Genomic DNA, 21,987 nt, shown 5'->3' on the forward strand with positions numbered 1-21,987 from the left:
CTCTATATTAAATCATACCAAACATCAAATATAATATACGAAGTGGATTCGGGACTCACTTACCTTATGCTTCTGTATTCGTATTCGTTTCCTTGCCTTCTCTTGACTCGTTAGCTCTCCATGCTTGAGTGTGTGTTAATATTGTTCATATCCTTTTCATATCACCACATTCATATCATGGTTACTATATAATCATACATACAAACGCTCATTTTATTCCGTACATACATTATTTGTCTTGCATTAGTCAACTACCACATACATATGACATACACTAATGGTCGCCTTGTTTCACACTCACGAAACTCAATTTTCATCATACACATCAAATAAATCATCTAGTGCATATGTCACACCCCAACCGATGGCGGAATCATCGGGGCGTGGCACTAGGCGAATCAGATTGCTCAAGAGAATCCATAACAACTATATTGCGATAATATCCATTACATTTGTCATCCCATACTAACAAACAATACAATCACATAAGTTATCACAGATTTCTTGTCCTCTCGAACAATTCAAATCCGCCAACTTAGCATTTAGGTGTGTTTCTAGACTTCCTAGCTTGATTTGATGTAGACTTCGACTAATCCTGCAACATACGTTAAAATATTGTCAATACAAAAGTATTGGCGAGTATACAGGTTTGATATGTAATAGCATAATAGATTAAAAGTGCTGCGAATTTCCATATGCATAAACGTAACACACGACATATATACTCACAAAACTGATACTATCAGCTAAGTCCTCGATGCTCGACTCTTCGATGGCATAACTAGACCCCGTCGGGCGCAATAGTACTATACTAGTCTGGGTGGGACGTCACGAGTATAACTCCTAGCATACATGCAACTAGCATCACGTATATCTGTGCAAACAGTTATTCGCAAGTGATAGATTGACAATTTGAATCATTCGTTTGATAAGTTAGATTTATAAGAAACGTATGTTACACCCAAAATTCGATAAAAGGGGTCAAGTATACTCACAGTGCGTATTCGGTTGGATCGACGGGATGGTGCCTGAGAATGTCCTGATTTCAGTCTAATTGCATAAGTATTGGGTTACGAGTCCAACGGTATCGAATTGCGTGAATTTGGACGAAAAATTGAATTGGGCTGGCCCATTCGGATGGACCGCTCGATCGAGTGGGCCGTTCGATCGGCTGGTCCAGCCGATCGGCTGGGCTGCTCGATTGGCCAGCCTGTCCAGCTGTTTTCGATGGTTTTCGAGTGTTTTTCGGTGTTTTTGGTCGAGACGTTGTTGTGACGCGTTGAACAACTGAAATTCCATCAATTCCGGCCTGTTCTATCGGCCGGGAGTCACCCCGTTCCATCAGAACTGGCCGTTCTTGGCGGTTTTCCCGTGTTTAACCCGAAATTGGTCGTCTCTTCGGTAGGAATCAGATCCCTGACCAACACGACACTAAGAATGAGTAGAAGGTCGGTCTAAGCTCTGTTTCTACCATTTTTGTGTATAGACCAGATATGAAAACCTTGATTATTCTTGGAAATCCCTGGGTTCTGAGTTGTTCTTGGTGGAATGAGGCCAACACTTGAAGTTCATAAGAACCTTGTGATGACATCACTCTGAACATCTCAATCCATGGCTTTTTGATTAGAAAACATAGATTTAGACGAGATTCATGAAGAATCGCATGGAAACCATTCGGATCTGAGTTGTTCTTCATGGGGTGACATCACCTTTGAAGAACTCCATGGTGACATCACCCTAGAACACTCCGAACCCGTTGATTTCACGGTTAAAAGTCAGATTTTGAAAGATAGAAAGATGAAGGATTGCATTTAGATCAAGGAAGTACAAGATTTGAGTTGAAAACTTACAAGAATCGTGAGAAATCGGAAGATTAAGGGGCTGGAACGTCTTGGTCGAGGAACAGCAACAACAACAAGTGTTTGAGGGTGATAGAGGGGTATTTATAGGCAAGAGAGGAGGAAAAAGGAGGAAAGGTGGGCCAGATCGGCTGGCCCGTTCGGTCGGCCGGCCCAGCCGATCGGCTGGCCTGTCCGATCGGACGGCCCAGCCGATCGGCCGGTCCGTTCAATCAGATGGGCCCAGCCGATTGGCTGTCTGTTCGATCGGCCGGCCCAGCCGATCGGCTGGCCCGTCCGATCGACTGGCCCAGCCGTTTGGCTGGCCCGTCCGTACGGAAGCCCTGGGTCCTCGTTTTTGGCACGATTTCGACTGTTTGGGCCGTAATTTCATATATTTATATAATTATTTAATTATTTATTATAATTAATCACAAAAGGGCCGTATATACGTATCTATATATCCAATATTCGGTGCGATGATCGAGTTACGCGTGCCTTCGAGTGCGTTCTTCGATGTGATGTGCCACAATGATTATCAGGGCACTACTTGCTCGTGTTGCCGTCATCGTCATGATGGCTGGAGACATGGTACTCAGCCGATAGTCTTTGTTAGCGTTGCTTGTTTACGTTTGACACCTCGCGGTTATCGAGGAGGGTAGATTAAGCCCCTCACTCAACATCATCGTGAGTGTTATGATTTATTGAAAATAGGTTTGTAATAGCGATAGAATATGCGTAATTATTCGATTATACTTGATTTAGCGATAGATCTGATATAGTTACATTATGATCCGAATCTCTGGTGCTAGGCGTAACGAGTGTATCGAGTAGTAACAACGCACGAAAGTGCGAGTTGTTACAGCATAACATATGACTCCTCTACTCTTAATTTTGCCCGAAAGCCTAACCATGCTTCTCATGCATTTTTGACCCTATGAAAGTCAATTGTCCTATTTTCATACTTACAATCTATGAACACACACTCATAATGATATGGCCAACTGTAGTAATAACACCATATGCATTTCATACTCATGTTGTACGACCCTTATAACTACACGTTCACTTAGTCACATATACAATATACACATAATTAATTATTTACACATGTAATGCTTTCATAACTCCACATTTGACAACCACATACAAAGTCAGTCAATTCAACGTAATCATACCATCATTCGTTACTAGTAAGTCCATACGCTATAGACATGGTACTCATTCATTTATTGATCCTTACCACAATCAATTCAACACATGGTGAGCATTACACCATTCAAGCACATCGTACAAGCTCCTAATGCACAATCTTGGTCAAATCATGTAACCAACCAAAAATCCTTCATGTATTCCATTTAAAATACAATCCTCATGTTTAGTTATCATCAATCATGTAATCGTTACATTCTACACATGTTTATCTATTGCTAACATACAAATTTCATCCAAAATTGTTGTTTAGGCATTTCATTAAACACTTGGTGTGCGTACATCATTTAATACACAATATACAACTAATTCATGCTCTTATTCCTATTTCTTACATTCATTCATCATCATCACTAAGGGGGTGTTTATTTTTTCTTCAAACATCTTCAAGGGAGCTGATGTCTGCAGGCGCGCAGACGTTACCCTTGAAGACTGTTTGTTTTTTTCTTAAACAGATCTGATCTCAGCTTTTTTCATCTTAAAAAAAAAGCTATGGAATCCCTTCTTAAAACATCTTCACAAAATATTCCTCCCTCATATATTGAACTCAGCCCTCATCTCTCCACCGCCGACGACCACCCTCTTCTCCTCCGACCAGTGCCCCCATCTCTCCACTGCCGACGAATCTCCGGCGACATCCACCGGAGATTCATTCGGATTCGGACCCTCCGATAGCGGCGACAAAGCTTCCAACGGAGATAAACCTCGGCTCCGACCCGGTTTGGGACTCCGGTGACGTGATCTTCCCGGAGATAAACACTAGCAGAAGACGATGGCCGCCGGCGACTCCACCACCACCGTCGATGAAAACCTAGGTCAGTTTTCAACCGATCTTTATGTATACCAATTCAATTTCACACTAAATTCACTTCCTTTTAGGGTTAGTTTCAGCTAGCAGTCGTGATCCTATACACACATTTGATTTTACAACTAATAAAGAAAAGAAACCTCTGTTTCAGTCACAAAGATAGGATTAAGAAATGGGTAGACATGAATAAAGTTAAGAATTGTGACATGGAGAGAAAGGGGAATAGATATGACTGATTTTTGTAAATAAATATATATGATGATATTAATGAGAGAAATATTGGTGTTAAAGTTCTTCAATTTATATTTCATAGAAAATAATTACATTAATGTTGGATTTGTTGTACAGTTATATATTTTCAGTTTATGCAGACAGTATCAATTTATAAAAACAAACAGTCTTATATTTTTAGCTTGCAGAGCTTCAGACCCCATCTTTAGTTGCAGACATGAAAACAGAGGAAATCAGCTTGCAGACACTTTATGTCTGCAAAAACAAACAGCACCTAAGAATCACATAAATTTCATACCATCCTTCAATCTAACCAACAATTATGCATCACACACTAGCTAATTCATCATATTTACACAAGGATTGGACATGGGTAAGATACCCATGTCACCATCTTCATCATCCCAAATGGGTTTCACCTTTAAACATCGAATTAATCAAAATAATTTATAATACATGTTCTATATGGTGATTCTAACACATAATGATGCATAATTTGTCACAACCCTCGATCCCTAATTCCCGGGAACGGGCGGCCGCGAACCAGTTTCAGTGGTATCACGTTATTACTTATTTGGCAGCGGAAATTTTCATCAGGACCGTAGTTAGAAATATTAAATCAGAGTAAACCACCGCATTTTATAATATTAAACACATGGGTAAAACCCAAGTTTTCATTACAAACTGATTTACAGGGATAAATCCCACTTTATTGAAATACACGCTTTCTTTTATTTAGGTAACTTTTATAGCCACTTTTCCAAGCCTTCAGTGCTATCCAGCTGGCTTCTAATTGGCTTTCACATTGTGTTACCTGAAACGCGTTTTAAAAACATTTTGTCAGTGGAAAATACTGGTGAGTGAATCCCAGTTTAATCAAGAAATATTAATTAAATTTAAACAGTATTGAGGGCGATTACAATGTTTATATCTACCAAATTACTCATTCAGTACTGTCAATCCTGACTTGTGGGTCATATTACACATTGGCTAACTCTTCGTCCAATGGTAACGTTACTCACATTTTGTATACAAAACCCCAACATACCGGCAGTAATTGTAGAATTACAAAGACTCAATCACTGCTAAATTGCATTGTAAAAAGGTTAAGGTTTTGTAAAAACTGTTAGCAAAAAGGAGATTACTCACATTGCTGTTTTAGGGTTTTCAGTAATGATTTCCTGGGAATAATCTATAAATTACAAAAAATGCACGTGTGTTAGTATAATAACCCATTTTAACATTAGTAATACCCTCCCCGAGACGGCATTCCAACGACTACGTCGGGCAGAACCACGACAGCCGTTACGGAACCCTAGATCAATCGGGCAGAGTATCTAATACGTATCCAGGGGTTATAATACTTACAACGGAGCAGAACCTCGCTATTTAGGGGGTATAATACCCGAGTATAATAACTTCCTACAGAAATTGTGATTTGAGATTGAAATTGTGAACGACGGAAATCGAAAGCTGATGCGTTCTATTTATAGTTGTGAAATCGGACATCCAGGGGGCCCGCGTAAAACACAGGCCAGGTTTACGCGGCCCGCGTCAACCTTGGTCAACTCAATAGCTTGGCGCGGTCATCTACTAGGTTCGACACGATATCGACACGTGTCAGCTCAGGGCTGCGCCACAACTTAGGTCACTCGCGGCCCGCGTTAACTATCGAGAACATTTACGCGGCCCGCTTCAACTTAAGGAAATCAAAGGAATCCGGTTTACACCTTCATACAGCCCGCGTGAGATGTTGGGGTGGGTCTACGCGGCCCGCCTCAGCCTGATATTTATTGTTTTTAATTTATTTTATATGTTATATTGTATTTCGGGCTCGGTTTTCACATACGAGCTGCAATTTAAGACATATTGGGATATTTTAAGGTATACTAGGGTGTCAGAAAAATTATAAGGGTGTCGGTTTACGTTAGGGTTGTTATATCCTCCCCACCTTGTTTTAGAGCTCGTCCTCGAGATCTATTGGAACAAGTGCGGATATTTCTTTTGCATTTCTGATTCAAGCTCCCATGTGTACTCAGGTCCTCTTTTGGAATTCCACTTCACTTTGACCAGAACTAGTCTCTTGTGCTTGAGATTCTTAATTTTCCTATCTTCAATCTGTAGAGGCCTTTCTACAAATTTGAGTTGTTCATTTACCTCTATGTCCTTAAGAGGTACTACGAGTGATTCATCAGCTAGGCACTTTTTGAGATTGGATATATGAAATACATCGTGTATTCCTGCCATTTCCTCTGGCAGTTGTAGCTGATAGGCTACATGTCCTATTCTTTTAATAATCTTAAAAGGTCCAATATACCTGGGACTTAGCTTCCCTCTTTTGATGAATCTTACCACTCCTTTCCAAGGTGAGACTTTTAACAACACTTTATCTCCTGCCTAAAATTCTAACGGCTTACGTCGGTTATCAGCATAGCTTTTCTGTCGATCACGTGCTGCTTTCAATCGTTCCTTGACTTGAATAATTTTATCTGTTGTTTCCTGTACTATCTCAGGTCCAGATAGTTGCTTTTCCCCAATTTCGGCCCAACAGACTGGGGTTCTGCACTTTCGTCCATAAAGTGCTTCAAATGGTGCAGCATTGATACTTGTGTGATAACTGTTATTATAAGAAAATTCTATCAAAGGTAAGTGATCATCCCAATTACCTCCGAAATCAATTACACAAGCTCTAAGCATGTCTTCCATTGTCTGAATTGTCCTTTCACTTTGCCCGTCCGTTTGAGGATGATAAGCGGTGCTTAGATTCAGCTTGGTTCCCATTGCCTTTTGGAAACTTGACCAAAAATGAGAGGTAAAACGGCTATCCCTACCAGAAACAATTGATAAAGGTATTCCACGTAATGAAACAATTTTGTTTACATACAATTTGGCTAATTGTTCCATACTGAAAGTTTCCTTCATTGGTAAGAAATGAGCTGACTTGGTTAGCCTATCTACAATCACCCAGATTGTATCATTTCCTTTTCTTGTTTTGGGTAATTTAGTAACAAAATCCATTGTTATTAATTCCCATTTCCACACTGGCATTTCTAATTGTTGTAACAAGCCTGAGGGTTTCTGGTGTTCAGCTTTAACTTGTGAGCAAGTTAAACATTTAGAAACATAAGCTGCTATATCCTTTTTCATTCCTATCCACCAGAAATTTTTCCTTAAATCCTGGTACACTTTATCATTCCCTGGATGCATCGTATATTTAGCTTTATGGGCTTCTTCTAATATTCGGTGGCGTAAATTTCCTAATTTAGGTATCCACATTCTCTTTTTATGGAATCTCCAAATTCCATCTTTTTCTTGTTCTAATTCCTTAATCATTCCTTTTAATTTTTCAGTATCTTCCTTGATTACTGATTCTTGTGCTTCTCTAATTTGTTCGTTCAAATCTACTTGTAGATTTAATTTAAGAGAACGTACCCTTTTTGGCTTTTCGTGATACTTTCGACTTAAAGCATATGCCACTACATTGGCTTTTCCTGCATGATACTGGATATCACAATCATAATCGCTAAGCAATTCCATCCAGCGTCTTTGCCTCATATTCAATTCTCTTTGCCCAAAAACATACCTTAAGCTCTTATGATCTGTGAATATGGTAAACTTACTACCATAAACATAATGTCTCCAGATCTTTAGGGCAAAAATTATAGCTCCTAATTCCAAATCATGGGTTGAATAATTCTCTTCATAATTCTTAAGTTGTCTAGAGGCGTAAGCTATAACCTTTTGACGTTGCATCAACACACATGCGTAACCTAACTTGGAAGCATCACAATAGACTACAAAGTCTTCAGTTCCTTCTGGTAATGCTAGTATGGGTGCATGGGTTAATCTTTGCTTAAGGATTCTAAAAGCTTCTTCTTGTTTTGGTCCCCATTCAAACTTAACAGATTTACAGGTTAACTTAGTTAAAGGGGTGGCTATTCTAGAAAAATCTCGAATAAATCTTCTATAATAACCAGCCAATCCTAATAAACTTCTAACCTCGGTTGGTGACTCAGGGGTTTTCCATTTGGTAATTGCCTCGATCTTTGTTGGATCTACATGAATTCCTTCATGATTAACTAAATGTCCAAGAAATTGTACTTGCTCTAACCAAAACTCGCACTTTGAAAATTTTGCATGAAGCTTTTCTTTTCTTAATAAACTTAAAAGTAAGTGCAGGTGCTTTGCATGCTCCTCTTTACTTTTAGAGTAAATTAGAATATCATCTATAAAAACAATTATGAATTTATCCAAATATGGCTTACATATTCGGTTCATCATGTCCATAAATGCAGCTGGGGCATTGGTTAAACCAAATGGCATGACAGTAAATTCATAATGACCATACCTCGTTCTAAATGCGGTTTTAGGAATATCCTCTTCCTGTACTTTTAATTGATGATATCCTGATCTTAAATCGATTTTAGAGAAAAATCGAGCTCCTTGAAGTTGATCAAACAGATCATCGATCCTCGGTAATGGATACCGATTCTTAATCGTGACTTTGTTCAATTCCCGGTAATCAATGCACATACGCATTGATCCATCCTTCTTTTTAACAAACAATATCGGTGCTCCCCATGGCGATGAGCTTGGTTGTATGAATCCTTTTTCCAACAATTCGTCTAATTGCTTCTTTAGTTCCTGCATTTCGGCGGGTGCCAAACGATAAGGTGCTTTGGCAATCGGTGCTGTTCCTGGTAACAGATGGATTCTAAATTCAACTTCCCTGTCTGGCGGCAATCCTGGTAATTCTTCTAGAAAGACATCTGAAAACTGGGACACTACTGAAATGTCTTTTAATTCTTTTCCTTTAGTGTTAGTGATTATAGAAATCAAATACACTATAGATCCTTTTCTTATACAACTTGCAGTTTTCATCACAGAGATGAATTTAGTGGATCTAGATGATTTATTTCCTTTAATTGTGATCTTTTCACCTCTTGGTGATTTTACTTGAATTGACTTTTGATCACATAAAATATTGGCTTTATTGGCTATTAACCAATCCATTCCTAACACAACATCGAATTCTGTCAGATTCATTGGGTAAAGGTTTGCAATAAATTTTTGATTAAAAATTTCTATTCTTGCCCCCTGCAAGATTTCAGAAATCCTAACAGTTTCTCCATTTGCTGTCTCTACTAGACATTCTTGTGGTAGTTTAGTTAATGATTGATTTAAGAGTTTGCAAAACGAAGTATTAATAAAACTTTGGTTTGCACCAGAGTCAAATAATACTTTAGCAAAAATATCATTAACTAAAAACATACCAGTAATGACGTCTGGAATCATCTTGGCTTCATCCGCAGTTAGAACAAATGCACTAGCATTTTTAGGGTTCTTGTTGTTTGGGGCTGGGGTCAATTTTGGGCAGTTTGGCTTGATGTGACCTTTTTCTCCACAATTGAAGCATATTCGGTTGTTGGCTTTCCTCCTGCAGTCTTCTTCCTTGTGACCTGCCATTTTGCAAAAATTGCAATATATGGAGCATTTTCCGGAAGGCTTCCTTTTGCAATTTAGGTGCAGATGTAGAACCTACATTTCTACGGTTGTAATTCCCAGAACGGAATTCTTGAGTAAGCCTTTGGGATAAGTTTCTCTTCTGGTCTTCTTCTCTAGTACGGATTAACTCATCTGTCAAGGTATTGGCTAGTTCTACAGCTTCCTCTATGGTTTGGGTCTAGCTGCCTTGACTACATGCCTAATTTCTCCAATTAATCCCCAGATATAACGGGAGATTAATACCGGTTCAGGTGATGCAAGGGTTGGTACTATTCTAGCATATTCAAAGAATGTGGTAGTGTAACCCTTACTATCTACCCCGGTCATTCTCAGATTCAGAAACTTATTTGCTATCTGTTCTTTTTCATTGGGAGGGCAGAATTTCCTTTCCACCATGTTTTTAAATTCTTCCCATTCCATGTTATAAACCCTATCACTTCCTCTTGACTGGAGGATAGTGTTCCACCATTCTAGGGCTGCATTTTTAAACAGATTCGAAGCAAACATTATCTTATCTTCTTCAGCACATTTGCTTATTTTCAGAACTGCCTCAGTTTTCTCTATCCAGCGTAGAGCTGCAATGGGTCCTTCATTGCCCGAGAATTCTATTGGTTTACAGGACCAGAATTCTTTGTAAGAACAACCATATGGCATGGTTCTTCTTCTTTTAGGAATGGGTGCTTGAAGTACGAGTCCATTGTTCACGCTGTGTTCTGGTTCAGTTGGTCGCTTACTACTATGCTTACTTTTATTATTCGCTTCTTGAACTGTTTGAATAATAAATGGCATTGCATCTATAATTCCCTGTGCCACTATGTGTTGAACGGCACTATTATCCATTTGGTTTCCATTGTTGTTTAGATTCTCATTAACCACGTTATTGGGTTACTCTGGTTATTGTTATTCAGATTATCTTGATTTTCCTCGTCGGCCATCTGAATTTTAAACATTTACCAAATATTAATATCACAAATAATATTTGAATATAGCAAATCACATGACACGCACTTTTGGTTAAAAGCGTCGAGCATTGCGACTTTTACTCTATTCATATAGTATGCATCATTACACACCAGTACCGAATTTAAAATTACAATACCGACTAAAATGTAAAGCTATAATACTAGTAGTATGCATCCGTAGTTTTTTTTTCTAACACATACACACATATATTATTATATTATTACTATTATTTCTACGGTTCCTCTCATCACATTCACTGATATGGATTCATCCAAAAATCCATATTGCGCTCGTCGTATTTCCATACGAGACGCTCTCCCACCTGTCGCATTCTCTCACTGCTTTCTAAAATTTCTCACCAAAAGTCCTAAGTTCTTGCACATTTTCTGCACTCATTGGGGGTGCAGGTTCTAGGACTGGGTTTGGAATATGGGGTACGGGTTCCTGGTATGGGGCCTGGTATGGGTAGGGATTCTCTAAGATCTCTCTAATGTATGCATCGTTAACGTAATTGGGATCTTGAGGATCTAACCCCGGGTAGGCTCCTAAGTTGGGCATCGGCACATTTTCCTGTATCGGGTTTTGTTGCACATAGTCCCTAACATCGTCCCACCAGGGGTCGTAATTGTTTGGGTCTAGGGGATTTGGTGCAGGTACCCTAGGTATCTCCTCCAGGTTGTAATCAGGCATTTCTGTTTGGTTTTCAGGGTTTTCTATTTCCATGGGCTGGTCAGGATTTGGTAGTTGTGGTTGGGGTGCTAGCATTTGCTCCAGGTTTGGGTCAGCTGCAGTGGTTGCTAAAATGTGAATATTAGCTATACCCCTATTGAGCATATCCTGGGCATAGGCATCAGTTTCTCTTTTAGCTGCGGCTAACACTCGCTGTTCCTGCAACTTTTTCATACGTTTCCTACGCTCATGTGCCCCTCTACTGAACCATCCCCTCTTTTTCTGAGGAAATGGCTATTCAGACTGAGCCTTAAACACAAAGATTCCTTCTTCCGTATCAGCAGAGTACCCTGAGAGGGCAGGCTGAGAAGAGGAGGTGCCTTCGCTCCTAGGCGAACCAGACAATTGACGATACGCGTCAGATGGTCCTTGGTCGCTCATACTGTAAACTAACAAATAGTCAGATAACACATAACAAGAAAATACAATTATGCACGTATTTTCGTAATTTGTTTCCTAACATTTTGAATTTTGATGTCAGCAGAACGCTTCTGTGGCTGAATCAGTGACATAGCTCTGATACCACCTTCTGTCACAACCCCCGATCCCTAATTCCCGGGAACGGGCGGCCGCGAACCAGTTTCGGTGGTATCACGTTATTACTTATTTGGCAGCGGAAATTTTCATCAGGACCGTAGTTAGGAAATACTAAATCAGAGTAAACCACCACATTTTATAATATTAAACACATGGGTAAAACCCAAGTTTTCATTACAAACTGATTTACAGGGATAAATCCCACTTTATTGAAATAAACGCTTTCTTTTATTTAGGTAACTTTTATAGCCACTTTTCCAAGCCTTCAGTGCTATCCAGCTGGCTTCTAATTGGCTTTCACATTGTGTTACCTGAAACGCGTTTTAAAAACATTTTGTCAGTGGAAAATACTGGTGAGTGAATCCCAGTTTAATCAAGAAATATTAATTAAATTTAAACAGTATTGAGGGCGATTACAATGTTTATATCTACCAAATTACTCATTCAGTACTGTCAATCCTGACTTGTGGGTCATATTACACATTGGCTAACTCTTCGTCCAATGGTAACGTTACTCACATTTTGTATACAAAACCCCAACATACCGGCAGTAATTGTAGAATTACAAAGACTCAATCACTGCTAAATTGCACTGTAAAAAGGTTAAGGTTTTGTAAAAACTGTTAGCAAAAAGGAGATTACTCACATTGCTGTTTTAGGGTTTTCAGTAATGATTTCCTGGGAATAATCTATAAATTACAAAAAATGCACGTGTGTTAGTATAATAACCCATTTTAACATTAGTAATACCCTCCCCGAGACGGCATTCCAACGACTACGTCGGGCAGAACCACGACAGCCGTTACGGAACCCTAGATCAATCGGGCAGAGTATCTAATACGTATCCAGGGGTTATAATACTTACAACGGAGCAGAACCTCGCTATTTAGGGGGTATAATACCCGAGTATAATAACTTCCTACAGAAATTGTGATTTGAGATTGAAATTGTGAACGACGGAAATCGAAAGCTGATGCGTTCTATTTATAGTTGTGAAATCAGACATCCAGGGGGCCCGCGTAAAACACAGGTCAGGTTTACGCGGCCCGCGTCAACCTTGGTCAACTCAATAGCTTGGCGCGGTCATCTACTAGGTTCGACACGATATCGACACGTGTCAGCTCAGGGCTGCGCCACAACTTAGGTCACTCGCGGCCCGCGTTAACTATCGAGAACATTTACGCGGCCCGCTTCAACTTAAGGAAATCAAAGGAATCCGGTTTACACCTTCATACAGCCCGCGTGAGATGTTGGGGTGGGTCTACGCGGCCCGCCTCAGCCTGATATTTATTGTTTTTAATTTATTTTATATGTTATATTGTATTTCGGGCTCGGTTTTCACATACGAGCTGCAATTTAAGACATATTGGGATATTTTAAGGTATACTAGGGTGTCAGAAAAATTATAAGGGTGTCGGTTTACGTTAGGGTTGTTATATCCTCCCCACCTTGTTTTAGAGCTCGTCCTCGAGATCTATTGGAACAAGTGCGGATATTTCTTTTGCATTTCTGATTCAAGCTCCCATGTGTACTCAGGTCCTCTTTTGGAATTCCACTTCACTTTGACCAGAACTAGTCTCTTGTGCTTGAGATTCTTAATTTTCCTATCTTCAATCTGTAGAGGCCTTTCTACAAATTTGAGTTGTTCATTTACCTCTATGTCCTTAAGAGGTACTACGAGTGATTCATCAGCTAGGCACTTTTTGAGATTGGATATATGAAATACATCGTGTATTCCTGCCATTTCCTCTGGCAGTTGTAGCTGATAGGCTACATGTCCTATTCTTTTAATAATCTTAAAAGGTCCAATATACCTGGGACTTAGCTTCCCTCTTTTGATGAATCTTACCACTCCTTTCCAAGGTGAGACTTTTAACAACACTTTATCTCCTGCCTAAAATTCTAACGGCTTACGTCGGTTATCAGCATAGCTTTTCTGTCGATCACGTGCTGCTTTCAATCGTTCCTTGACTTGAATAATTTTATCTGTTGTTTCCTGTACTATCTCAGGTCCAGATAGTTGCTTTTCCCCAATTTCGGCCCAACAGACTGGGGTTCTGCACTTTCGTCCATAAAGTGCTTCAAATGGTGCAGCATTGATACTTGTGTGATAACTGTTATTATAAGAAAATTCTATCAAAGGTAAGTGATCATCCCAATTACCTCCGAAATCAATTACACAAGCTCTAAGCATGTCTTCCATTGTCTGAATTGTCCTTTCACTTTGCCCGTCCGTTTGAGGATGATAAGCGGTGCTTAGATTCAGCTTGGTTCCCATTGCCTTTTGGAAACTTGACCAAAAATGAGAGGTAAAACGGCTATCCCTACCAGAAACAATTGATAAAGGTATTCCACGTAATGAAACAATTTTGTTTACATACAATTTGGCTAATTGTTCCATACTGAAAGTTTCCTTCATTGGTAAGAAATGAGCTGACTTGGTTAGCCTATCTACAATCACCCAGATTGTATCATTTCCTTTTCTTGTTTTGGGTAATTTAGTAACAAAATCCATTGTTATTAATTCCCATTTCCACACTGGCATTTCTAATTGTTGTAACAAGCCTGAGGGTTTCTGGTGTTCAGCTTTAACTTGTGAGCAAGTTAAACATTTAGAAACATAAGCTGCTATATCCTTTTTCATTCCTATCCACCAGAAATTTTTCCTTAAATCCTGGTACACTTTATCATTCCCTGGATGCATCGTATATTTAGCTTTATGGGCTTCTTCTAATATTCGGTGGCGTAAATTTCCTAATTTAGGTATCCACATTCTCTTTTTATGGAATCTCCAAATTCCATCTTTTTCTTGTTCTAATTCCTTAATCATTCCTTTTAATTTTTCAGTATCTTCCTTGATTACTGATTCTTGTGCTTCTCTAATTTGTTCATTCAAATCTACTTGTAGACTTAATTTAAGAGAACGTACCCTTTTTGGCTTTTCGTGATACTTTCGACTTAAAGCATATGCCACTACATTGGCTTTTCCTGCATGATACTGGATATCACAATCATAATCGCTAAGCAATTCCATCCAGCGTCTTTGCCTCATATTCAATTCTCTTTGCCCAAAAACATACCTTAAGCTCTTATGATCTGTGAATATGGTAAACTTACTACCATAAACATAATGTCTCCAGATCTTTAGGGCAAAAATTATAGCTCCTAATTCCAAATCATGGGTTGAATAATTCTCTTCATAATTCTTAAGTTGTCTAGAGGCGTAAGCTATAACCTTTTGACGTTGCATCAACACACATGCGTAACCTAACTTGGAAGCATCACAATAGACTACAAAGTCTTCAGTTCCTTCTGGTAATGCTAGTATGGGTGCATGGGTTAATCTTTGCTTAAGGATTCTAAAAGCTTCTTCTTGTTTTGGTCCCCATTCAAACTTAACAGATTTACAGGTTAACTTAGTTAAAGGGGTGGCTATTCTAGAAAAAATCTCGAATAAATCTTCTATAATAACCAGCCAATCCTAAGAAACTTCTAACCTCGGTTGGTGACTCAGGGGTTTTCCATTTGGTAATTGCCTCGATCTTTGTTGGATCTACATGAATTCCTTCATGATTAACTAAATGTCCAAGAAATTGTACTTGCTCTAACCAAAACTCGCACTTTGAAAATTTTGCATGAAGCTTTTCTTTTCTTAATAAACTTAAAAGTAAGTGCAGGTGCTTTGCATGCTCCTCTTTACTTTTAGAGTAAATTAGATTATCATCTATAAAAACAATTATGAATTTATCCAAATATGGCTTACATATTCGGTTCATCATGTCCATAAATGCAGCTGGGGCATTGGTTAAACCAAATGGCATGACAGTAAATTCATAATGACCATACCTCGTTCTAAATGCGGTTTTAGGAATATCCTCTTCCTGTACTTTTAATTGATGATATCCTGATCTTAAATCGATTTTAGAGAAAAATCGAGCTCCTTGAAGTTGATCAAACAGATTTAGGTAAATTCATAATGACCATACCTCGTTCTAAATGCGGTTTTCATTACAAACTGATTTACAGGGATAAATCCTACTTTATTGAAATAAACGCTTTCTTTTATTTAGGTAACTTTTATAGCCACTTTTCCAAGCCTTCAGTGCTATCCAGCTGGCTTCTAATTGGCTTTCACATTGTGTTACCTGAAACGCGTTTTAAAAACATTTTGTCAGTGGAAAATACTGGTGAGTGAATCCCAGTTTAATCAAGAAATATTAATTAAATTTAAACAGTATTGAGGGCGATTACAATGTTTATATCTACCAAATTACTCATTCAGTACTGTCAATCCTGACTTGTGGGTCATATTACACATTGGCTAACTCTTCGTCCAATGGTAACGTTACTCACATTTTGTATACAAAACCCCAACATACCGGCAGTAATTGTAGAATTACAAAGACTCAATCACTGCTAAATTGCATTGTAAAAAGGTTAAGGTTTTGTAAAAACTGTTAGCAAAAAGGAGATTACTCACATTGTTGTTTTAGGGTTTTCAGTAATGATTTCCTGGGAATAATCTATAAATTACAAAAAATGCACGTGTGTTAGTATAATAACCCATTTTAACATTAGTAATACCCTCCCCGAGACGGCATTCCAACGACTACGTCGGGCAGAACCACGACAGCCGTTATGGAACCCTAGATCAATCGGGCAGAGTATCTAATACGTATCCAGGGGTTATAATACTTACAACGGAGCAGAACCTCGCTATTTTGGGGGTATAATACCCGAGTATAATAACTTCCTACAGAAATTGTGATTTGAGATTGAAATTGTGAACGACGGAAATCGAAAGCTGATGCGTTCTATTTATAGTTGTGAAATCGGACATCCAGGGGGCCCGCGTAAAACACAGGCCAGGTTTACGCGGCCCGCGTCAACCTTGGTCAACTCAATAACTTGGCCCGGTCATCTACTAGGTTTGACACGATATCGACACGTGTCAGCTCAGGGCTGCGCCACAACTTAGGTCACTCGCGGCCCGCGTTAACTATCGAGAACATTTACGCGGCCCGCTTCAAGTTAAGGAAATCAAAGGAATCCGGTTTACACCTTCATACGGCCCGCGTGAGATGTTGGGGTGGGTCTACGCGGCCCGCCTCAGCCTGATATTTATTGTTTTTAATTTATTTTATATGTTATATTGTATTTCGGGCTCGGTTTTCACATACGGGCTGCAATTTAAGACATATTGGGATATTTTAAGGTATACTAGGGTGTCAGAAAAATTATAAGGGTGTCGGTTTACGTTAGGGTTGTTATATAATTTCATACTAATTCGTGGATTAATCAATAACTCACTTCTTGCAAAATCACCAAATCAAGATTTACAACTTACCTCATATTTATTAAAGCTAGATGGTGAAAAATCTTCATTCATGCAAGTGTTTTGGCTTCAATTCCATCTTCAATTTTATCAATTTATGAGGTTTGGGGAAGAACCTCTCTTTCCTCGTATGTCTTGTGTTTATGTCGACAGATATACTTACATCCATATAAAATATACTGAATTTTATTAAGTTTTCCCACTTTTCACTTTAGGTCCTTCTAATCTTGAGCCTTTGGTTACTTACAACCAACACCACCATTTCATTTATACTTAATCCTTATGTGTATAACTAAGTTAAACAACTTCGTTAGTACATTTCACACCCCACATAAAAAGTATACTATCAAATTATAAATTCGAGTTTTGGGGCGTTACAGACACCACTATCTACGTTGATTATATATATACATAACACACACCCAATCTACCCTCCCCAAGGTCCGAACACACGCTTATGGCAGGGGCCTAACCATAACCAAAACCAAACTTGCAACCACAAATTCGATCACATTTCACAGGTTGTAAGGAGCACCAGGTCTCCAGCTTCCAATCCCGCTTGCCTTCTCGAAAACGTCCGACGTAGACTTCCAACGAAACCTAAACGCCTCTGATCCTCCTCCTAACCAATCACCAAAACAAGATTAACACATAATTCAATATGAAGACTTTAAAGTAACATTCAATCTTCAGTTTTTGCTTTAGGGACGTTGCATATACACACAAGTTCATTTCTGTTATTCTTTATCTGAAAAATAAAACCAATTAATCAACATCAAATTCAACTCCAATAAATAAACCCAATTAATTAAGTTAAATATATAAACTTAAAAGTAGGTTGCCATTATTATAAACAATGTCCTTTTCATGGTGGTACATGGCCGGCCCTGAGCAAGTGCCAGGTGTGCGCCGGCTCAGGGCCAAAATCGTAAAAGGGCCCGGAAAAGTTTTAAAATTTTTTTATTTTATATATAAGTTATATATACTACATGATACGAAGAAAGATAATGAAATCAGTTTGTTCTAGTGGTAGGTAGATTCTATTTTAAAGCATACGCCCGGGATCGAGTCTGCTGTCTGATTTACGTTTAATTTTTCTTTTTACTTCACAGGTTTAATTTTCTTTTTTCCTATTGGAAATTGAAGCTCACAGGATACGTCTACTTTAGTTTTCTTTTAATTTTTTCCATTTGAGCACGAAGTTCAGATGATATCTAAAATGTAGTTTCCTTTTAATTATATATGTTATTGATAATTCATTCGTAATTACTTTTATGTACGTTTTGATATAATTTTGTTTGAAAACAAATTGTGTCAAGTATAATACATTTTTGAGTTGTCATACATTTTGATGTAAATTTAGTTCGAAAACAAGTCGGGTTGACTGTAGCCTATACTTTATCCCGCCACGTACAACGCCACCGCACGTGTTTATTTTATTTACATTTTGAGTTGATCAACATTTCGACATAAATTTTATTTGGAAATAATTTTCATTCAATACCATGAATTTGGATTACTCTACGTTTCAACGTAAATATAGGTCGAAAACGAGTCGGGCTGACTGTGGTTTATAACTCATTCGTCGCGTACGGGTAAAAAAGCTATTATTATATTGAATTGAAACTTTCAGTGTTTTTTATTTAGAAAAATTGAATAATATATTATTATAGGGCGGATAGGGCCCAATTTTTTTATCTCGCTCAGGGCCCAAAATATTTTTTGCATTTTCGAAGACGGCTCTGTGGTGGTAGATGAAGCTATGAGCAAATGGGGTGTGGTCCATTGGCAAAGGCAATGCCTTTAAACGCCCGGAGGTTTTGGGTTCAAGTCCCACAGACGACAAGAGTAAAGAAGTTACCGGCGTTACTTTTGTAGGAGGATCCCCTGCTGCCAAATTCTTCACCGGCGGCAATTCTCCTTCAAAATAGTGTTGAAATTTTCAATCACTTACAAAGTTTCGATTCATTATTCAGATCGTCTCGAGTATTTAACTTGAAATAATTACGAAATTTTGATCACACGATGACGTGCTAGTGGATTGCCACCCCAACCCCTTTCTAAAGTGGAGGTCACGGGTTTGATTGCTCTGGGTTGAGCCAGGGGCAGTGTTGTAGTAATCGCTAGTCACTGGACCGGCGTTAAGGTGAGGACTAGCGATTAATCAGGGATTAACCGGTGATAAATCGGCGCCTAGTCGGGATTTTTACAACCATGGCCCAGGATTTTACCACCATGGGCCTTCGGGTTTCCTCTGGGCCGGGTCTCCGGCGCCTTCTGCATTCGCATGCACAGATGATCTTTTACCATTGGGTTACTCGGATGATCAGGCAGAGGCGTATCCGGCCTATATTTGTGGGTTCCCAAGAACCACCTTGTACATTTTAGAAAAAATTAGTGTGAATTAAAGAAAATTTTTACTTAAAGAAACAATTGCTCAGGCCTCAGGGGACGGGGTTTTGTCTTTGATAAATTAGGGTTTGCAATTCAGAAAGGGGTGACGGCGCAGCTTGTTGTCCGTCAACCTTTTGTTTTGATGTAAGTTGGCAAGTATAAATCAAATAGGACTGTTAATTGATTACAAAAAAATAAAAATAAAAAAAAAACCATTAAAATAAAATACTGGATCCTGTGATCAGTTTTTTATTGGTTCATTTAAAAGGAAAAAAACAGAAATTTGATCACTTATGATAAGATTTTTGGAAAATTGTCAGCAAGTAGAAATTTAATAATCACAGTTACCAATTGAGCTATGATTAACACGATCTTTAACATGTTATTGTACATAATTTGCATTTTAACAGCGGTAAATAGCAGTGTACCCTTGCCGGATTCCGATGACCGGAAAGTAGAAGTTGTCTGGCCTTTCTCAGGTGGAGGTCCGGCAAATGTGTCGTCCCAGAGGTGATGAAGTAAGCTCATAGCTCAATACAGAAGAGAATATGATATATTGATAATTTATGATCTGATTTGATTAACACTCAGGAAGATCTGAGTGATTTAAGAGACTGGGTATGGAGGTATTTATACCGATATTTGATCGTAACCGTTGATTTTGGATTTGGTATGTGTGAAGATAAGATCAGGTAATATTAGATTATATTGCCACGTCAAGTCCCAAAGACTAAAAAAAGGTTAACAAATTAAGTAATGTTTATTTATTTATTTATTTTTTTGAACGGCAAATTTGGATCACTGACAGACTTGGAGTATCATCGTGCTACAAACGGAACCACCCGATCATATCTATCTTTAGTAGTCATAATGTCTATACACCAATTCAGGAGGAAACCCAATAAATTTGGGAACAACCCCCTTGTAGGAATCGAACGCAGAACCTATTGGTCTCAAAACCTTATATCACCCCAAAGATGTCGCTAGGCTATAAAGCGATTGGCAAAAAAAGACCATGTAACCGGCAAAAAAGACCAATTTTATTAGACCAACCCTAATAATTAACGTCCCTCCCTTAACTGATATTATATTTTCTATCAAATCAGTATCATAACGCCTTTTTAAAAAATATGTAATAGTTAAATGCTCTTAATGCTCTTTCAATCATAATTCATTTCCTTTCCGTTTTATTTTGTTTTGTTTTCTGTTTATTGGGCATTAAACTAGAAATGTCCCTCCTTCTTCATGTCTTTATGACACCTAAGGGCAGGGGAGGAGCTTAGAGGAGGCCGGACCGGGCCTCGGCCCGTGCGGTTTTTTCGCCTAATAGTGTTAAATTTCAGGTTTTCGAGATTTTTTTTAAATGTGTATTGGTTCGGCCAGGCTGATTTTATCTCCAAAAAACATCGGCCCATGCTGAATTTTAGGTCAAGATCCGCCACTGCCTAAAGGGGACGTGTGTGTGTGGAGGAGGGGATGGGGTGGGGGGGGGGGGGGGGGTTGTTATCAAGCCTCTTTACGTCTCTATAATGCCCCATTATGCTGCTACACGGACAAAATCACAGCTCTCATCTCATGTGAGCTCCAAGCTTTTAATCAGCTTCTACACCAAAGGTAACCAAAAAACTTTTATTTCCTCCTTAATACCTGCTAAATTCACTTGTATTCTGTTGAACTCCATATCATTGCGACTTTTTCAAATACACCATATTGTTGTTTGAGCCACCGCGTAAATTGCTTTCTTCCACCTTTTAGACCATGGGGTATGGTGGGGCTTAGGTTGGGGGGGCATGAGTTGACACGTGAAAATAAACCCAAACTTACGCCCGTGGGGTATGGTGGGGCTTGGGTTGGGGGCATGAGTTGACACATGGGGGCATGTGAAATGGCTAGTTTGGTTTGGCCATTGAGAGTCTGTCATGTCACCTTGCTAGCCCGCCCCACGCCCGGCTTCAAACCCAAACCCCAAGGGCCACGCCTCAACCCAAGCCCACCCGGGATGGTGGCTTGGGCGTTTTCCCCCAACCCAACCCCCATACCCTATAGTCTTAGGACCCCGGACATGGTTATGCATATTCACAAGTTTTTTACCCCAAAAAACATAAAAAAGCATGGATTTAAACCAACCGGCCATAAAATCCTATACTAGTCGTGGAGAACACAAGATACAAACAGACCGAGCTTCGATGTTTTTCTTTTGAGACAGGGCCGGCCCGTAGGGGTGCGTGGTGCGCGACGGCACAAGGCCCAAACCTTCCGAGTGCCCAAATCTTTTTAATTTTGTATAGAATTTACGTTATATAAGATAGAATATATATGTACTGAATCGAGAAATAACATAAATGAACTTGGTACTAGTGGTTGCTGGTTGCTGTTGGATGGCGGCACAGTTTGTTGCTCGTCTACCTGTTATCCTTATGTAATTTGCCCTTATG

The sequence above is a fragment of the Helianthus annuus genome, chromosome 13 (genome assembly GCF_002127325.2).
Source record: "Helianthus annuus cultivar XRQ/B chromosome 13, HanXRQr2.0-SUNRISE, whole genome shotgun sequence".
In the NCBI taxonomy this organism is placed as follows: domain Eukaryota; kingdom Viridiplantae; phylum Streptophyta; class Magnoliopsida; order Asterales; family Asteraceae; genus Helianthus; species Helianthus annuus.